A 22,892-nucleotide genomic window follows, 5' to 3' on the forward strand; every position below is an offset into this window, starting at 1 on the left:
CCCCATCATTCTGGGACTCTCATCGGACATGATAAAATCTAAGTACTAAAGCATCTGTAACCCGGATGGGGTTTGTTAGGCCCAATAGATATATCTTTAGGATTCGCGTCAATTAGGGTTTCTGTTCCCTAATTCTTAGATTACCACACTAAAAAGGGTGATATTCGATTCGATAATCCAACCATAGAATGTAGTTTCGATTACTTGTGTCTATTTCGTAAAACATTTTTAAAAGCAACGCATATATTCTCAGTCCCAAAAATATATATTGCAAAAGCATTTAAAAAGGGAGCAAATGAAACTCACAATACGATATTTTGTAGTAAAAATATGCATACGACGGAACTGAACAATGCAGGGTTGGCTTCGGATTCACGAACCTATATCAATTATATATCTATTAACACATAAAATGGAAATTACACAATTTCATTTATTTTGTATACTTTAAATAAATAATTATGATATAGTTTTATTATGTATGTTTTTATTTGATTAATTTTTATTGTAATAACAATAATGATAATAATAATATATTAAAAATAATGATACTTATAATAATGATAATAAAAATAATGATAATAATAATAAAAATAATAATATTAAACATAATAATAAAATCATGTTTAATGTTAATAATAATAATGATAAAAATAATAATAATGATTATACTTTTAATAATAATAATAATAATAATAATGATGATAAGTTTAATAAAAATGCTAATTTTATATATAACGATAATTTTACTAATAATGATAACTTTAATAAAAATGATAGTTTTTAATAAAAATGATAATTTTAATGATAATACTAATAATAATTTAAATGATGATTTTAATAAACATGTTATTCTTAATAATTATGATAATCGTAATAAAATGATAATTTTATTTAATCACGACTTAATTGTATTTATATTCATCTTTACTCATAATCGTACTTATAATTATACATTTCGGTAGTAATTACCTTAACTATATTCATGATCACAACCTTAATGGTTTTTATCTTAACATTCGTAATCTTAGTTACATTAGTATTAATGATATTAATAATATAATAATTATGATATCAAGATTAGTATTAATATAATAATAATAATAATAATAATAATAATAATAATAACAATAATAATAATAATAATAATAATAATAATAATAATAATAATAATAATAATAATAATAATAATAATAATACTACCTCACATATGAAAAGTCTCCAAAAAGAAAATAATTGCCTTTGACAGGGCTCGAACCCGAGACCTCTAGCTCACCGGCACACACCCTTAACCATTCCACCAAATTCATTTTTCTGTAATGTATACGAATCGGATAATTATATAACTCGTCTCTAGAACAAAATCTGGCCCAGACTTGCTTCGGCCCAATAGCATATGTAGTCTAAACTAAAAAGTCCACTAAGCTAAAAAGGCCCAAATAACCTTTGTAGTCCATTTAATAATTAAAAGGCCCAATGGTTTGTTTAGAATGAAGATTTGGCTTTGGCTCCTGTTTGTTCGATCAAGCCAGGGAACAGAAAAACTAAAGCAGCAACAACAAGGGCTTTGTGATGGTTGTTTGCTACGGTTACAACAAAAAAATAAAACAGAAAAATAAAGCTGTAGCGATCATCATCTTCATCGTTAGTCACCATTCTCGTTACGTATTAATTTTGATCATTTTAAATCGTTGAATAATCTCATTGTTACTATCATCTAACATCTCATATTTATCTAATATCATTCATAATCGTGATCATCATTATCAGTATCATGTATGGTTTTCGTTTGTGTTTTGACAGAATTAGAAACGAGTTTAGTAGTAGCATGTGAATAATGATGTGTATTGATTGGGCTGAGTTTGAGTTCGAACAAGAAACAGTGATAGTGCAGTAGGAAAAAGAGTAACAGGTGTAAGTGGTGTGTGTTTGGTGATGGTGAACGAAAGTGGTGGGCTTCCGGCCAAAATAATAAATATAACATGAAGCAAAACAGAAGCTTCGATCATGGTGGTTTGGGCTGGAAAACAAGCAGAAAACGTGCAGGTGTTCGAGCAGAAATGGGAGAGAGAAAGAGATAGATGGAGAGAGAGAGTGAGAGAGAAAAATATATATGTATAAAGTAACATGTACAGTAGCAGTGGCATCAAATAACACCAGAAAAATGAACAGGAGTTGCAGCAACAACTTTGGTTCAAAACAAAACAAAGCAAGTGGCGGTTGTGGGTGCTCGACGAACATAAAGAAAACAGGAAAATAGTACGTATGGTGGTGATTGGTTCATGGTGGTTTGAAAGGTGGTGCTCCGGTTATGGTGGTGGTGACCGATGAGATGGTGAAGTGGGTTTTGTGTATATATCATTATATGCATATGTATCGTAAATATATAGCTTGGGAGGGAGAGAGAAGAGAGAGAGGTGGTGGCTCACGGTGGTCTGTGGTGGTCCGGCAATGGAAGCCGGTGGCGGTGAGATGGTTGCAGGAGATGAAGGGTGTAAATATGTCCCTATCTATCGTCACATATATATATATATATATATATATATATATATATATATATATATATATATATATATATATATATATAAGATATAAGATATATGTTATAAAATTATAATATTAATAATAATTAATAATAATAAGTAATATAATAATGCACTTAAAATCAACAACGCACAGTAATTCAATTTCAATCAAACACATTAGTACATTACTCTATTAATTAAATCACGGATGGAATAATCCATAATGTAGGTGAATGATTCAACGGAAACATATTTATTATAATATTATAATACAATCACATTTTTGAATCAAAATGAAACAGTTTAGCAGCCTATGAATTGGATTCATTTTACCGACAGCTTTCACGGACTATTAATTCGTACTCCATTGTTACTCAGTGGCGGATAAAAGTCTTCGGAAAAATCTCATATTTTTAAATTAACTATATTTATTTATTTTGGTCATTATGGTATAAAATTTGATCATTAAATATTAAATAAAAATTACATTAATTATTCACTCCCAACCCCAAGTAAAATATAGTTAGTGTTAAAATTTAATAACTAAATCCTAAATACATTTTTAGTAAGCCTAAAATTTATAGAACTCATTTTCGGATCACCGTTTATTTTATAATCACATAAGTTCGTTTTTAACTTGATTAATAACTATCAAGATGACAAACGAGTGCTACGAGCGTTTATTAAATAAATTCTAAATCATATATATTCAATATACTTTTCATATATATATATATATAGATTTATAGTAATATCATATATTATTTTTTTTATTTACACAAATGAATTAAATCACATAAGTTTCTCTTTCATATATATATATATATATATATATATATATATATATATATATATATATATATATATATATATATATATATATATGTATTTATTTACAGATAGTGGTTCGTGAATCGTCGGGAATAGTCGAAGGTCAAATGAATATATGAAACAGTTTAAAATTTTCGAGACTCAACATTACAACTTTGCTTATCTTGTCGAAATTATATAAAGATTAAGTTTAAATTTGGTCGGAAATTTCTAGGTCGTCAGATGCACAAGTTTCCTTATTCATCCTTTGACTCTTATCACAAGTCTCCATCACGACCTCGGGACCACCAAAAACCTAACCAACCCCAATACATCCTGATTGTTGGTCATCTACTACAATGAATTCCGGTTGGTTTTCAGTTCCGGCATCGATGCTGGAAGTGTGTTTTTTGGGTAACTGGACAGATTCTGAATTTGTAGTTGACTCACCAATATGGTCAAGATTAATTTCTTTTTCACCATGCCCATCTCCACCTTCTACAGAGGCCGGAAACTCATCATCACTCTCTGACGAGTCATCGGAATCAATGAAATCAGAACTTTCGTCCTAGAAGAAACTGTGTTTGTCACTATCATTGTCCATGTCACACCAATCAGGATAGACTTTCTCTTCTTCCTTTATGTTGATGAAGTAGATACTCGATTTGTGAATTAGTTTTAACGAGTCATTCACCAAATCAGGGTTGGGAAGTTTAACAAACACCCTACCATGATTCAGCTTTTGATTTCCAACCAATTCACAATTATCAAGCTCATATACCATTCCCCACCATTCAGCGATTGACGTGAAAGTTTTGTGATTCCAACAGTGAACCGGTACCCCTGTGATCTTGAGTGTAACACCGTACTTTTTACATACACATTTTTTTTAACACTCACAGCAGAAGACTTTAAAGTTTACACATCATATATTACTACATAATAATATGATTACACGAAATCACAGGTGTTACGTTATTAATACAAACCAGTTGACCATATAGATTATTACAAAACATCAGAGTTATACACTGTGTCAAACATCTTCACTTGCCTTGCAAAACTCACCAAAAGCTGCTAATCTATATCTGCAGAGCAAAACACTGTGGGGGAATTAGCATAATGCTAAGTGAATGATAATATCTAGGTGGACATCACTATAAGCATCAAGCACAGCTTAAAGGCACTGGTCACTAATCATTTAAATCCATAAACAAGAGGACCGGCAACCCGTAGCTGATCAAGCTGGAATATACCGATAGCCCCCATTACTGAATCACTGGTATAATCTTCCAGACGTGACGCACTCGTCATCACACTATACCACCAATTAGTAATGCTTGGACCCAATACTACTACCCGACACCAAGGTAAATCGCATTGACCTCTTACGTCGGGAAAACTATCGACGTGACGCCGGAATTCACCCTCGATGTTAGCACTGGGTACGCACATAATCACATATAGTCACAACACTGGTCACAGACTCATTACACAGTCTAATTATAAGCATGGCACTAATCACTACACTTGTCACTGTATAATCATGCCTATAAAGATAGTTCCACTCACCTGGAAGCATAAGCACTCAGTTGTCTTATATCACTGAGTCTTCACTTTTTCGTCTATCACCTGAGAATCATCAAAAAATATCTCAAGTTAGTATAGTGTTCAAGTGTTGAATCGCGCTTCACATTTAACAGAAAATATTCACAAAACATATATACACATATTCCTTACTCAAAATCACTAAGATCTAATACACAAGATTTAGGATCAAAGTACCAAAATCCCCAATTTATACAAACATGAACCCTCAAACTTAAATCACAATTTATACAAATTTAACACAAATCAAGTATACCCAAATTATACTTATATCATAACCAAGCTATAATCATAATCAATTTAAGCATATACATCAAACCACAAAATTTGTTCACTACCCTATTTATAACAAAAGTTATGAAAACTAAATATTAACAAAGTTAAATTAACACAAAGACATATCATACATCTTGTTTGGAGTTCGTTAAATCACAGCAACAAAACAACATCAATTTCCTTAATTTGAAGTCAAGCATATGATATATGCTTGTTTCACGAACATAGAAAGGCTAATACAAAATCATATAATTTAAGCACAATTAAATTTAGTTAACATCATGTTAATACCTTATGTTTCTATGTCCAGCTCGTCAATCATCACTTTAGATAGGATTAGAGAATTGAATATCAAATTATAATTTATGATAAGGGTTTATGATGTTATGCGAGGATTATATAAAATAGCTTTAAATTTCAGCAGGAAATACTATTAAATACGATACAATTTTACACAAGATATTTATTTATTTAGAGAATGGATATACTTAAACCTTGCTACAACACTTATAGGCAGTGTACCTAATCGTACAGTAGTGTAGTTTTTAGTAAGTCCGGTTCGTTTCACAGGGAAAATCTTTAAACAAAGCTTAACGCTATATTAGTTTACTTTTATAAAAATACAAATATATATATAAGTAATATTATTATTATAAAGGGGGTTTTTACCGTTTAATGACCGGTTTGTCGATTTTAAAACTTTAGTCGCAGTTAAAACCAAATGTAAAATAATAAATAATACAAGACTTAATTTAAAGCGTAAAGTAAATAATGATAATGAAATTGCGATAAATAAAAGTGCGATAAAATAAACTTGCGATAATTAAAAAGTACGATAATTAAAAGTGCAATTAAATACAATAATAAAAATGCGATAATTAGAAGTGCAATTAAATATAAAATAAAGGAAATTAAATATGAAATAAAAGAATTATGCTTATTTAAACTTCCGTAATCATGATGTTTGACGTGTTGATTTTAGTTTTATGCCCATGGGTTAATTGTCCTTTATCCTGGATTATTTAATATGTCCGTCTGGTTTTTGTCCATAACAGTCCATCAGTCATAAATATAAAGTGCGAGTGTCCTCGTCAAATTATCCTTATACCCGAAGTTAAATATTCCAACTAATTGGGGACTTAAACTGTAACAAGATTTTAATACTTTGTTTAATAATTACACCAGGATGTCGACTGAGTGTAACCCAAGGTTTTAATATTTTGTTATCAATTATACCAAGTGTCCTTGTACATAATTTCACCCCTGTTTTAATTATTCTAGTGGCTATTAATCCATTCCCGTGTCCGGTTAAATGAACGATTATTCGTACATATAAATACCCCGCACATCGTGTCCGATCGAGTGTATATGGTAATTTATAGGGACGCCCAATTGTAAATCTTTATATTAACATTAACACACTATCATTTAGTTAAACAAATATAAAGCCCATTAATAGCCCATAGTCTAATTTCCACAAGTGTCGTTCTTTTGTCCAAACCCCAATTATGGTACAAAGCCCAATTACCCAATTTTAGTAATTAGCCCAACATTATGATTACTTCGGATTAAATAAGCATAATAATAACTTAGCTACGAGACATTAAATTAAAAAGGTTGAACATAACTTACAATGATTAAAAATAGCGTAGCGTTTCACGGACAGAATTTCGACTTACACCCTTACAACATTTGCTAACATACCCTTATTATTAGGATTTAAAATTAAAATTAAAATTAAAATATAAATTATATATATATATTTACGTATATATTGAGAGAGAGATAGATTATGGATATCAAAATGATCAGAATTCGGTTGGCTTTATAGGGAATTGAGTTCAGGGGTACTCCGCGACTCGCGGAAACTTTTGCCTTCAAACTCCGCGAGTCGCGGAGTTTGAAAATACAGTTCACCCTCCTTTGGCTTCTTTCTTACCGACGATTTATAATTATATTATAATATATATATTAATTTTAAGAATTAATTATATATTATATTATATTTATGTGCATAGTTGACTCGTAATTTTTAGTCCATTGCGTCGAGCGTTGAGAGTTGACTCATGTCCCGGTTCCGGATTTTCGAACGTCCTTGCGTACAATTTAATATCTTGTACTTTACGTTTTGAATCTTGTACTCTTGTAATTTCGAGACGTTTCTTATCAATAATTGGAACCTCTTTGATTGTATTTTGTACTTTTGAGCTTTTTGGTCGTTTGCGTCTTCAATTCGTCGAATCTGTCTTTTGTCTTCACCTTTTATTATTCAAACGAATATCACTTTTAAATAGAACAATTGCAACTAAAAGCTTGTCTTTCTTGAGGAATAATGCTATGAAATATATGTTTGTTTTTAGCATTATCAAATATTCCCACACTTGAGCGTTGCTTGTCCTCAAGCAATATAGTCTTGATATACTAGAATCACTTCTTTATTCTTCACACTTTGTTCATCAGTGATTTCTATACGGCGGTATAAACAATGGTAGTAACGATATGGTTTACAGTCCCACATGACTCTAAAAATTTAGATCCATTAAAGAAATTGGATCTTTATGAAAACATTTGATCTTTTGAAAATTAAATCTAGTTTTTACCCTAGATAAGTTTTCCGGAATAACCCTTCACCGGTGTTTGCAAAATATGTTTGTGGGTTTGGTGGGTTTCAGATTTGAAAATTTTAGCTCAAAACTTGCGGTTTTGTGTCACCCACTTGCTAACCTTGTATTTGGAAAGTAACACGTCCAGTTTACTTATCCCGTATATTACCCTTCGGTAAACTACCTTCCGGTTGTAAAGGAAAGCGATGAACAAGCAACTGTTAAGGCAATGTCTAATGACATGCATTTGATTATGGTCCAAAAAACGTGTCGGATGCTAGTACTATCCTTTGTAGGAGCAATAGTAAGATCATCCTATAATTTTTTTCGGTCTGGTACAAGGTCCTGTCTCCGACCATTATGCAACCACCGTTCTTACGGTTGACACCCGATTTGGTTCAGGTGACCTAATGAATTCCAGGTGAATTGATTTTACGTTCAATGGTAATGAACGCATTGAAAATGGGTTTTTAGAAAACAAATCGGTTTGTAATTTTGATCAAAATATTTTCTCGTTCAGGCTCGAGTTTAGATATCATTGAATTCCATGAGTTTGTAATTCTCAATCTTTAAGGTCAATCTCAAAGATTGAGTAATATCAGGCTTAAAAGCTGATTTTTGATCTTTTAAGGAGATTATCCTTTCTGGGGATCTGATTCATTAGTCTTATCCAGCTAATTTGCATGGTGCCCCCCATTGTACGAGATAAATCCTTCTCATGGTTAGGATAAATCTGACCACTTGGCGACCCTGTTTAATGCTGAGGTCCGTGGATTTCCTGCTGATTTTAGTGATGACTTTTCTAGATTTTTCGTCAACCTACAGCTGGTCTGGACGACAACTTCTTGACCTAAATCAAGAAGCGCGTGTCTTTTTCGGAAGACTTTACTTCTTTTTAATGATGGAATTGATTCATCGTGTAGATCCATCTCTTCTTTTCTTTCATCGGGTAAAATAGTTTAGTTTAGTCCAAAGCAAAAGTATTTTCAGTTATTTGTTACAGAAATATGTGACATATGTTTTAAGATAACTTGGTAATTTTTCCCACACTTGGCTTTTATTTTCTTTTTTTTTTTATTGTCCTCTATTCCATTTTAAATGAATTTTAACATTTTGGTTTGTTTCTCAATTTATGTCCTTTCTGAGCTAACAATAATTTCGGTGTTAACACCTAGTTTTATATTTCATAAACATGTATAAACATGATTTTGAGTTCATTTAATTGAAAATTTTGAAATTTTTTACTAGAATTGGGTAGTCAGTATATAAGACTAGGGTTGTTCTTTATTATCAGAGAGCACTAGATTCTAATACAACTACTACTTTACTAGTATTTCTAATGGTAACCAAGTGTATAAAGTAAAAATTTTAAAATCCGAAAGAATTTAACCCCTTCCCACACTTAAGATCTTGCAATGCCCTCATTTGCAAGAAATCAGTAACAATTTAAATTATTGAGGGTGATTTGTGTGAAAATGATTAAATTTTACCAAAGTTTCCAAACATATTTGTGTTTGTTTGCTGAATGATAAATGGTGCACATCATTTGTTCATTCCGTCTTGTTGTTATTTCACATATATTTTGCATCTTATCGTCAAAATTAGTCGCTTTTGCTGAACTTAATGCCAGTATTTGAAAATGCGTTGTTTTACCCTGTTGTGTGCATAAGATAAACTGCAAACATATATACATATTTTTGAAGTTTGGTATATTACCCCACATTCAAAAATTATTAAAATCTAAGAATAAAAGTTAGAAAATTATAACAACTATTACAATATTAATATAAGTATTAAACGTATCAACATTACAAATTACAAAATAAATAAAACTAAGTAGACTAGGGATGATACTGATACCAATAGGGGTTCCATGCATAACCATAGGTGCTATAAAATGCTTCGGCTGGGTTATACGTAGGATACGGTGGTTGAATCTCTATAGACCAGGGAGGGAATATGGGCTTTAGAGTAGGAATATAGTTTCTACCTATATGTTGGCAATAAGCTATGATCTGGTTTTGATGAACTTGCCAATCTTCAAATGCTCTTTGTCTAGCATTTTCGTACTCCTGTGAAGCTATAAATCTTTTCATTTCTTGCATTTCATTTCCCCCTCCTACATTACCTTGCTGTTGGTTTCTCTCAACCTGTGGATGTCTACCATGGTATTGTACTGCGGCGTTATTTCGCCTCTTCAAAACTTTCGCACCATGGTATACATTTAAACCTATTGTATCGCGGGGTTCTGGTTCTTCGACTAATAATCCCCCCCGACTTATATCCACACCGAGATATTCAGCAATCAAAGTAATAAATATACCACCTCCTATTATGCTATGCGGTCTCATCCCCCTAACCATAGCTGATAAATAATAACCCACACAATAAGGTATACTTACAGCGCTTTGTGGGTCTCGAATACACATATGGTAAAACAAATCCTGTTCATTTACTTTTTCCTTGTTCTTACCTCTTTGTGTGATCGAATTAGCTAAAAACCTATGAATTACTCTTAATTCAGCTCTATCTATATCAAAATAAGAGTAATTTCTCCCTTTGAATCGGTGATGGCTTGTCATCTGACTCCATACACCATGTGTATCAAAATTTTCATCTATCTTTCTACCATTTAGTATCAACCCTCTACAATCGGCAGATGCTAACTCCTCAGGCGTATATATACGTAAAGCCTGAGCCATGTCTAGTAAAGACATGTGGTGCATCGAACCTCCTAACAAAAATCTAATAAAAGATCGATCGGTTAAACTAGCTACCCGATCATTTAATTCTATACTACACAACAATTCTTCACACCATACTTTATATACAGGTCTACGCATGGTGAATAAACGTACTCAGTCGTTAAAAGTAGAATTACCATACCTCTGTGCAAGTAATTCCCTAATTGGCCCGGCCAATTCTACAGCTTCTAATGGTCCCCATTCTATGACCCTAGGTACCTCAACAACTTTAGAATGAAGAGTATGCAAACCCCTTTGGTATTTTGGATAATCTATCCAAAGTCTGTCAAATCTCAGGTTCGGGTGCAAATCTTCCAAGTGCATATCAGAAAATGTCATGACTGGATGAGGTATATCTTGTTTGTAGTAGTTATCCACCTCCTGTTGTTCCGCATTCTCAGCAGGAGCATTGCGAGCTTGGGATGAAGATTCACCCCTTTCAGTCTGCAAAACACATCAAACACAATTTTTGTGCATCCAAATATGCATTAGTGTCAGCAAAATCATTAATCAAAATAATTACAATGACATGATCAATTTATATCAAACTTAAGCTCATTTTCATATTTTTATCAAATCTACACTTTTTCAAATAAGCATATACGAAAATGTTCGCCAAGTTCATAAGCATTTAACTCAAATAACATGTCAAAATAATCATTACTAGCAATTAAACAAGTTTCAAATGGCATTATCTTTCAAAAATCAAGTTCATCAATTTTAGACTTGAAAAAGTCCACTTTAATTCTCAAAATCATGTTTAGGCTCAAAGTTTGGATCATTTAACTACCTAAACATGTTACACTACTTAATTTAGCAACAATTCATGACAAAAATCGGCCATAACTTGTTTATATCAAAAAGCCCCAAATTGTTCAAGAACACAAACCTTAGATTATTCAAAATTTGAAGTTTAAGGCTTCTAATCATGTTAAATAGCATTAATCTAGGTTATACAAGCATAATACATAAACAATTTAAGCATAATTACATTAGAAAGCATCAAAATCGAATTGGGGAAAAAATTGCTCAAGAACACTAATTTTCGGATTAAATGGTGTTTAGGTGTAGAAATTTACCGTTTTTCTTGAGTAATTCCTTGATAGCATCCTTCTCAACATGATTTTAGTAAAAGATTTGATGATTAACGGTTAAAAATTGTGATTTTGGGGGTGTTTTCTCGGGTTTTTGCAGGTTATTTTCGCAGTATTTTCGTTTTTGTGGTGTGCAACTGAGCTGTTCTTGCGTTTTATTTTTTTCTGTAATTCGGTCCCTCCGCGAGTCACGGGGTTTTTACCCTTCAAACTCCGCGAGTCGCGGAGTTTGTATATTTTTTTTTATATATATCTTATACTAATTAAAACAATTAAGTAATTAATTTTAAAATTTTGTTTCCCTTGTTATTTAGGACGAGGTCGTTTCGGATCGATGTCCTAGTCCGTCCCTCGACAAAATTTTAAAATTTGTCTTTTTGTAGCGATTGTTTTAAAAGCCAAGATTTTTGGGGTTTTTTTTTTAATGTTTTTGGCATACTTTAATTCAATAAGATTAAAAATGATGATAATAAAAGTTCTCGTCCCTCTCTCGGGTAAAGCAATTTCGGTTCAAAGACCTAGTCTTCAACTTACGACGAAGTTTAAAAATCATATTTTTAACTTAATGAGATAAAGTAAATTTTTGTTTTTAAATTCACACCAAACTTAAAATAAAAATACATAAAATTCAAAATTAATATTAAAAATTCACACCAAACTTAAAATTTAAAATGCATAAAAATAAAATTCATATTTTTAAAAATTAAAAATTCACACCAAACTTAATTTAAAAATTCATATTATAAATTCACACCAAACTTATATTAATTTTTCAAATATTTACAATTTTAAATATTTTTTTTATAAAGTTTACAATATTAATTTAAGATTTATATATTAATTTTAAAAACATGGTAAAAATAAAATTAAAAATCTTTTTGGCTTTTTATCCCACTTTAATCAATCAAATATTATCAAAAATATGCGCCCCTCTTTTCGGTAAAGTAATTTCGGTTTCAAGACCTAATTTAACTCATGACGAATTTTTGAAATATTTTGGGTTGATTGATTAAAGATATTTATACCTTAAGAATAAACGTTAAATTTCGCAGTGATGTAATAAATTTTTGTATGATATCAATAATTTTGGTCGCCAAACCTAATTTTATTTAATACCAATTTAATACTTTATAGCGAACAAATTAGCGTTTATTATCAAAAGGTTAAAAATAAAAATAAAAAAAATAAAAACTGTACAAACATACCTGTGAAATAGATTTCTTAGTTATATGATCTATCCCATTCATAAGATAGTCGGTTTAATTGGTTTTTCATGGCTACATAGGCGTAACCTCGAGCATTCAGTGTTTTTTCTTCTAAACATACGAACGGTCCGTCTCTGCATAAAGTAACAAATTCGGTATTTGAACATTTACCTCCATGTGACCATTTTCCGCATTTGTGACATCTTTCTAGGTGTCGTGCTCTTCTTTTCGCTGCGGATTTTGATTTTCCTTTACCAAATTGTAACTTATTATCTTCGCATCTGGATTCTTTTCTAACTCCGTCCAATCTTTCTCTGATTACTGATACTATTTCACTCGGAAGTGTGTCATTATTACGTTTAGTGATCAAAGCGTGTAGCATTAGACCATGGTTTAGTTCACAGGCAGTCTTCATTTCCTAAAAAAATAAAAATTCAGAATGGGGGGAGAAGACTAGTTCTTTAGGGTCTGCTAGGGAAAGACCATTCGGGTTCCATTTTCGAGAACTACATGAAAACAGACAATCTAACTCTAACAGAAATACATATTATCCTTTAAAGACTTGATTCTCCCCACACTTAGTTAGCTGTGGTGTCGAAATTGTGATTAACTTCGTTGTCGACTTCCATCGTACTATCTATGTAGTGTTTAACTCTGTGACCATTAACTTTAAATTCAATCCCATTTGAATTTATCAATTCTACTGTTCCGTATGGAAAAACTCTTTTAACTATGAATGGTCCAGACCATCTTGATTTCAATTTTCCAGGAAATAGCTTGAATCGTGAATTGAAAAGAAGAACTTTGTCTCCTTCTTTAAATTCTTTTGAACTTCTGATTCTTTTATCATGTCATTTCTTCATTCTTTCTTTATAGATTAAAGAATTTTCGTATGCTTCATGTCTTAATTCTTCTAATTCGTTTAGTTGACTTAATCGTAGACGTCCGGCTTCATGTAAATCAAGATTACATGTTTTCAAAGCCCAAAATGCTGTGTGTTCAATTTCTACTGGAAGATGACATGCTTTTCCATAAACAAGTCTAAAAGGTGTGGTTCCAATTGGAGTTTTGTAGGCTGTTCTAAAAGCCCAGAGTGCATCCTCCAATTTAATGGACCATTCCTTCGGATTTGATCCTACGGTTTTCTCTAGAATACGTTTTAAAGCTCGGTTGGTATTTTCAACTTGTCCACTTGTTTGTGGATGATATGCGGTGGAGATTTTATGAGTTACTCCATATCTTTTAAGAACTTTCTCAAGTTGATTATTACAGAAATGAGTACCCCGATCACTTATTAAAGCTTTCGGTGTTCCAAACCTTGCAAAAAGACGTTTTAAAAAGTTGACTACAACTCGTGCATCGTTAGTTGGGAGAGCTTGTGCTTCCGCCCATTTAGATACATAATCAATGGCTACGAGGAAATATAGATTATTATGAGATTTTGGAAATGGACCCATAAAGTCAATACCCCAAATGTCAAATACTTCACATACTTGGATGACATTTTGTGGCATTTCATCACGTTGACTTATTTTTCCGGCCCTTTGACAAGCATCACAGGATTTGCAAAGAAGGTGTGAGTCTTTGTAAATTGTAGGCCAATAGAATCCAGCATCATAAACTTTTCTTGCTGTTAGTTGAGGCCCATAATGCCCTCCTGTTGGTCCTGTGTGACATTGGTTTAAAATTTTACTAGCTTCATCTCCAAATACACATCGGCGTATTATTCCATCGGGACAACTTTTAAACAGATGTGGATCTTCCCAAAAATAGTGTTTTATATCACTGAAGAATTTCTTTCGTTTTTGGTACGATAATCCTTTTTCAAGGAATCCACATACTAAATAGTTTGCATAGTCTGCAAACCATGGGATTTCATTATAATCTATCTTCAATAGATATTCATCAGGAAAGTTGTCTTGTATGGCCGATTCATTTAGAACTTCTAATTCAGGATTTTCAAGACGAGAAAGATGATCAGCGGCGAGATTTTCTGCTCCTCTTTTATCTCGGATTTCAATATCGAACTCTTGTAAGAGTAAGATCCAACGGATTAATCTTGGTTTAGCATCTTGTTTTGAAAATAGGTATCTAAGAGCAGAATGGTCGGTATAGACCACCGTTTTTGCTAGAACGAGATATGATCGAAATTTGTCAAAAGCAAAGACAATAGCAAGGAGTTCTTTTTCAGTAGTTGTATAGTTCGTTTGTGCTCCTTTTAACGTCTTACTAGCATAATATATAGGTTGAAATCGTTTTTCAATCCTTTGTCCTAAAACGGCTCCCATTGCAAAATCACTTGCATCGCACATTAGTTCAAATGGTAGATTCCAATTTGGTGTTATCATGATCGGCGCATTAGTGAGTTTCTCTTTAAGAATATTAAAAGATTTGATACACTCATCTGAAAAGATGAATGGGGCATCCTTTTCTAGGAGTTTATTCATAGGAGTGGCAATTTTAGAAAAATCTTTTATGAAACGTCGGTAAAAACCGGCATGCCCTAGAAAACTCCTAACTCCTCTAACATTGGTGGGATGTGGAAGTTTAGCAATTACATCTACTTTAGCTCTATCCACTTCAATTCCTTCTTTTGAAATTTTATGTCCAAGAACGATGCCTTCTTTAACCATGAAATGACATTTCTCCCAATTAAGTACTAGATTTGATTGTTCGCATCTAATAAGCATTCGTTCCAGATTAGCTAGACATGATTCAAATGTATCACCGAAGACTGAAAAGTCATCCATGAAAACTTCCATGCGTTCTTCTATCATGTCGTGAAAAATTGCCATCATACACCTTTGAAAGGTTGCAGGGGCGTTGCAAAGTCCAAATGGCATGCGTTTGTAAGCAAAAGTACCATAAGGGCACGTGAATGTGGTTTTATCTTGATCTTCGGGTGCTATTGGAATTTGAAAATATCCGGAAAATCCATCTAGAAAACAATAGTAACTATTTCCGGCTAATCTTTCCAACATTTGATCTATGAAAGGTAAGGGAAAGTGATCTTTTCTGGTGGCGTCATTTAATTTTCTATAATCAATACATACACGCCATCCTGTTACAGTCCTAGTAGGAATAAGCTCATTTTTCTCATTTGTAATGATAGTCATGCCACCCTTCTTAGGCACGCATTGAACTGGGCTTACCCATGGACTATCAGAAATTGGATATATCAAACCTGCATCTAGCAGTTTAATAATCTCTTTCTTAACTACATCTTGCATATTAGGATTTAGTCTTCGTTGGCGTTGCACATACGTTTTATGACCTTCTTCCATAAGGATTTTATGTGTGCAATACGAAGGACTTATTCCTTTAATATCATGAATCTTCCATGCAATGGCTGGTTTATGAGCTTTCAACACAGAAATGAGTTGTGATTTCTCATTTTCAGTAAGAGAAGACGATATTATTACAGGTAATTCAGATTCACCATGTAAATAAGCGTATTCCAAATGGTTTGGAAGTGGCTTTAACTCTAATTTCGGTGGTTCTTCTATCGATGATTTGTATCGATATCTGTCTTCTTCTTTTAGCATTTGAATTTCTTCTGTTGTTGGTTCATATCCATTAGCTATAAGTGTAGCTAACATTTCAGCTTCATCAATTGGTTCATTACCTTCTCATAAAGAACATTCTCCTGTTCCTTGTAACTCTGGAAATTCTTCTAATAATTCTGCATGTGCATCTATAGTTTGAATATAATAACATGTATCATCTGCAGATTGTGGTTGTTGCATTGCTCTATCAACTGAAAAGGTAACACTCTCATCCTCTATACTTAGGGTCAATTTCTTACCAAACACGTCTATCATTGCTTTAGCCGTGTTTAAGAATGGTCTTCTTAATATGAGAGGAACTTGAGAATCTTCTTCCATGTCCAGAACAACAAAATCACCTGGAAATACTAAAGTACCAACTTTAACTAGCATGTTCTCCATTATCCCTCTAGGATATTTTATTGATCTATCGGCTAGTTGTATGCTTATTCTGGTTGGTATCAATTCTCCAAGGTCTAGTTTAGTGTATAGTGAATACGGCATTAGATTTATACTAGCACCTAAGTCTGCCAATGCTTCTATTGAACTAAGACTACCCAGAAAACATGGAATTGTGAAACTTCCTGGATCAGATAGTTTTTCTGGTATCTTATTCAACAGCACTGCTGAACAATTAGCATTCATAGTAACAGCCGAGAGTTCTTCCATTTTCTTTCTATTTGAGATTAGATCTTTCAAGAATTTAGCATATCTAGGCATTCCTGAAATCACATCAATGAAAGGAAGATTTACATTTATCTGTTTAAACATATCCAAGAATTTGGATTGCTCTGCTTCAAGTTTCTCTTTCTTCATTTTACTCGGGTAAGGAAGTGGTGGTTGGTATGGTTTAACATAAGGTTTATCCTTAATTGTGTTATCTTCATTAACCTTCTCAACTACCGGTTCTTTTTCCTTATCTTGATCAGGTTGTGGTTCTTGTGGAGTAGGAATAGCTTCATCAGAAGTTACAGGTATTTCAGGTGGTTTAAGTGTTGTACCACTTCTTGTGGTAATGGCTTTAGCTGTTTCATTCCGGGGGTTAGCATTTGTATCACTAGGTAGACTTCCCGGTTTTCTTTCACCTATTAACCTAGCTAGGTTACTTACTTCTTGTTCCAGATTTTGAATAGAAGCTTGTTGATTTCTAAATGCTTGAGCATTTTGTTCATTAGTTTGTTTCTGAGATGTGAAAAATTGCGTTTGAGTTTCAACTAGCTTCGTCATCATATCTTCTAAATTCGGCTTTTTATCATCGGTTTGTTGTGGTGGTTTGTTTTGAAAATTAGGTCTTTGCTGGTTGTAAGTATTATTGGATACTTGTTGATTGCTAGGACCTTGTTGGTTGTTGTATGGAACATTTCGGTTATAATTCTGGTTTTGATTCTAGTTTGGTCTTGACGGTTGATAATTATTCTGATAATTATTTCCAGGCCTTTGGTTCATGTATGAAACATTCTCTCTTTGTTCCATTGTTTGTTCAATACTGAGACAATCTTTTGTCAAATGTGGTCCTCCACACTGCTCACAACTAATTCGTATTGAGTGAATATCTTTAGTCATCTTTTCCATTCGTCTCTCCACAGCATCTATCTTTGCGGAAATGGAATCTAAGTCATGGCTAGAATCGGCTCTAGCTGCTTTAGATGATCTAACGATATCTTTTTCTTGGTGCCACTCATGTGAGTGGGAAGCAGTGTTATCAATAATTTTGTAAGCATCAGTTTCGGTTTTCTTCATAATAGAACCACCAGCTGCTATATCTATGTCTTTCCTTGTAGTGATGTCGCATCCTTGGTAGAATATTTGTACTATTTGACAGGCGTCTAAACCATGTTGCGGACATCCTCTTAATAACTTTCCAAATCTTGTCCACGCCTCATATAGAGTTTCATTTGGCTTCTGTGTGAACGTAACAATTTCTCCTTGAAGTCTTACGGCTTTAGATGCAGGAAAGAATTTTTTAAGAAATTTTTCAACTAAAACGTCCCATGTATCAATCGCCCCTTCAGGTAACGATTCCAACCAATCTTTGGCTTCTCCCTTTAAAGTCCAGGAAAATAACATGAGATATATCTGTTCATCCTCTACTTCTCGGATTTTAAATAGTGTGCAGATCCTGTTAAAGGTACGAAGATGTTCATTTGGATCTTCCTTCGGTGCACCACTAAATTGGCATTGATTAGTCACCATGTGTAGAATTTGTCCTTTGATTTCATAATCTGGCGCATTAATGTCTGGATGAGTAATTGCGTGACCTTGGCCAGTGCGTTTAGCTCTCATTCGGTCTTCCATACTTAAAGGTTCCAGATTCTCCATAATTGAATTTGTTGAATCAGAATCACTAGAGGATTCTGATTTAATGGTTTGTTCCTCAACAATCTCTGTTTGAATTATTGGTGGTTCCGGAGGAAAGTTTAGTGGTTCAGGATCTACGAATCGTCCCTGAATATTCTCCGGATTCTCAATTGTGAGGTCGGGTTCAAAAAATGGATTATCGGAAATTTGAACTGGAGTACTTGGTCGACTGGATGACGATTCTAAAGAAAAATCAACGGCAGTAATATTTGCTAAATGTCTTGATCTAGTTACAGGTGGTGAACGTACAAAAGGTGATGAACGTCTTGCTCGGTGCATTCACTGAATATCCTATTAGTTTTTTAAAAAGGAAAGAAAAATTATATAAGTTATCCAATTAATAGACTTTTCTGATTTTTCCCACGTTTCGAATAGCCAAAAGATGCAGCAGAGGGGCAGGATTCGTTTGGTCTCAATATAATTGAGGACTGTTTGGCTCCAATAACCCGGTCCACGTACAAATCCAACTATTACTACGAACCAGAAAATTTTGATGTCTATCAATTTAACCACTTAAAATAAATTTTCGTAATTTTAAGAAATTTAGATAAGAAGTAGAAAAAAATTCTAAGTCCTAAAAACTAGAATGACGAGAAATAAGGAAGAAAAAGAGCGCGTCGGAAAAAGGTCGAAAAAGAAAAATGGTTGAAAAATAAAAGGTGACGGAAAAATAAAAGAAACTTATAAAACTTAAAAACACTTGACTAACCTAACATTATTACTACAACTAACTTAAAATTATAATCGCAAATTGAGATTACTAATTGGAATGATAATTGATACATAGGTAAAAGTCGTCTAAAAATATTAAAGCTTACAAGAAAAACTATATCCCAAATGGAAATAACGTAAAAAGAAACTAAAACTTAAAAAGGCGTCGCAAAATTCTAAAGTACCTAAATCTTAGTCTAAAGAAAAAGCACTTAAGAAATTCTATGGCAAAGCCTAAAAATCTAGAAATAAAAATAATTATGGCAAAAACTATGAATTAAAACTAAATACGAGCGAAAAATACAAATATTACGCTAAAACGATTAAAATGGAAAAAAATATAAAAATATACAAAAAGTTGTAAAAATTACAATTTTTATAAAAATATTATTTTTATATTATTTATTTTATAAAACTATTAATTTTATATTTTATTTAAACTAATTTAACTAAATAAAACAAATAAATAAAAACTAAACTAAACAATATAATATAAATAAACTAATTAGGGTTTAAAATTAATTAAAATTAATAAAACCCGTAATTAATGCGAATTAGGGTTCCTGTGTACCCGTGTCAGGTCTGCTCCGCGAGTCGCGGTATTCGATGCTTCAAACTCCGCGAGTCGCGGGGTTTCAAAATTCAACTCATGTACAGTTTTGAAATTCGACGCGTTTTTCTTTTTTATTTTTTTATTTTATATTTTCTGTTTTATATTTTCTGTTTTAAAATCTAAAATATTTATATAATAAAAACTTATATTTTAAAAACTAGAATAAAAATAGAACTACTTTATAATTTTATAAATAAAAATTTTAAAACTAGATTTATATATATATTTTTTTTCGGTTTTTTTTATGTTTTAAATAAAAACAAAATACTTAAATAAAACTTATATAAAAATAAAGAAACTTTATAAAACTTAAATATTTAACAAAATCTTAAAAATACTTATATTTTTGTTTTCTTTTTATATTTTCGAATAATTAAAAACGTATTTTTATAAAAACGAATTTTAATAAAAGTAAACTAAAAATAAAAATCTTTTTTTTTATTAGCGTTGCGCTTCCGGCTTTTAAGTTCGTTTCCCCGGCAGCGGCGCCAAAAATACTTGATGTTATGCGAGGTGTATATAAAATAGCTTTAAATTTCAGCAAAAAATACTATTAAATACGATACAATTTTACACAAGATATTTATTTATTTAGAGAACGGATATACTTAAACCTTGCTACAACACTTATAGGCAGTGAACCTAATCGTACAGTAGTGTAGTTTTTAGTAAGTCCGGTTCGTTCCACAGGAAAAATCTTTAAACAAAGCTTAACGCTATATTAGTTTACTTTTATAAAAATACAAATATATATATAATTAATATTATTATTATAAAGGGGGTTTTTACCGTTTAATGACCAGTTTGTCGATTTTAAAACTTTAGTCGCAGTTAAAACTAAATGTAAAATAATAAATAATACAAGACTTAATTTAAAGCGTAAAGTAAATAACGATAATGAAATTGCGATAAATAAAAGTGCGATAAAATAAACTTGCGATAATTAAAAAGTACGATAATTAAATATATTATAAATATATTATAAAAAGTGCGATAAAATAAACTCAGAGTTTGAAGATACAGCTCACCCTCCTTTGGCTTCTTTCTTACCGACGATTTATAAATATATTATAATATATATATTAATTTTAATAATTAATTATATATTATATTATATTTATGTGCATAGTTGACTCCTAATTTTTAGTCCATTGCGTCGAGCGTTGAGAGTTGACTCATGTCCCGGTTCCGGATTTTCGAACGTCCTTGCGTACAATTTAATATCTTGTACTTTGCGTTTTGAATCTTGTACTCTTGTAATTTCGAGACGTTTCTTATCAATAATTGGAACCTCTTTGATTGTATTTTGTACTTTTGAGCTTTTTGGTCGTTTGCGTCTTCAATTCGTCGAATCTGTCTTTTGTCTTCACCTTTTATTAATCAAACGAATATCACTTTTAAATAGAACAATTGCAACTAAAAGCTTGTCTTTCTTGAGGAATAATGCTATGAAATATATGTTCGTTTTTAGCATTATCAGTTTATAATAAGGGTGTGTTCTTATGTATATGTGTGTGGTTACAAAAGTAGAAATGGGGTAGTTGGGATAAGATAGAAATAAAACGAATAATACAAAAGATCACAGGGACCACCGAATAAATTAATTCATCACATGGTAATCTCCTTATTATTAAATACGTAGTAGTTATCTTATATGTTCTCTGAAACACAACGCACCTTGATAAGCAGTCCTTTCGAGATCCAATCAAACAAACAAATATTTTCTAGTGACCATCGTCACGAGCACATTAATTTAGTCACATAATAAATTATCAACTCAAAATCTATTATTTCACTCATATTTAAATCATATAAATTACTCATAATTTAAATATCGTATTTAAATTATAATAATAAAAATAACACAATATACCTATTTCATCTAGGCCTATAACTAGGTTGTCACAAATCTACCCCCATTAAGAAGATTCCGTCCTCGGAATCTGGTCACGGTTAAACAGATGAGGGTATTTAGAGGTCATTAACTCCTCGGTCTCCCATGTCAGATTGGTGCCTAAACTATGCTTCCATTCCACACGCACCATGGGAATCTGCTTTTTACGTAACTTAGTCACTTTTCTGTCGACGATCCTCACTGGTTCTTCCCCTAATTTCTTACTTGAATCTACTTTCAGATCTTGGAGCGGAAGAATTTGATTTTCATCGTCCACTTTACACTTACGAATATAGCAGATGTTAAACGTGTCATGAATACCTGCTAACTCTGGAGGGAGATCTAAAAGGACCAATGTATCTCGGAGCTAGTTTTCCTCGTTTACCGAATCGAATTACACCCTTCCACGGTGACACTTTTAAATACACACGTTCACCCATAATAAACGTCATTGGTCGTCGACGAGGATCTGCATACATCTTTTGTGGATCTCTAGCAGCTTTCTGCTTTTCACGTGCGATAGCCACTTTTTCTGCAGTCTGCTGCACAATTTCTGGACCCGCAAACTGTTTCTCACCTGCCTCCAACCAAGACGATGAAGTTCGACACTTTCTACCATACAACATTTCATACAGCGGCATGCCAATGCTTGAATGATAGGAGTTGTTGTAAGCAAATTCGATCAATGGCAGATGATAATCCTACGATCCACCATACTCTAAAATACAAGCCCTTAACATATCCTCTAAAGTCTGAATAGTTCGTTCACTTTGACCATCAGTCTGAGGATGATAAGCTGTACTTAGGTTGACACGAGTACCCAAATTTTCTTGTAGACTGTTCCAGAAACTAGACACAAATCGAGAATCTCTATCTGACACAATAGACAACGGTATCCCATGTCGC

This window comes from Rutidosis leptorrhynchoides, chromosome 1, assembly GCF_046630445.1.
Source record: "Rutidosis leptorrhynchoides isolate AG116_Rl617_1_P2 chromosome 1, CSIRO_AGI_Rlap_v1, whole genome shotgun sequence".
Taxonomy (NCBI): Eukaryota; Viridiplantae; Streptophyta; class Magnoliopsida; order Asterales; family Asteraceae; genus Rutidosis; species Rutidosis leptorrhynchoides.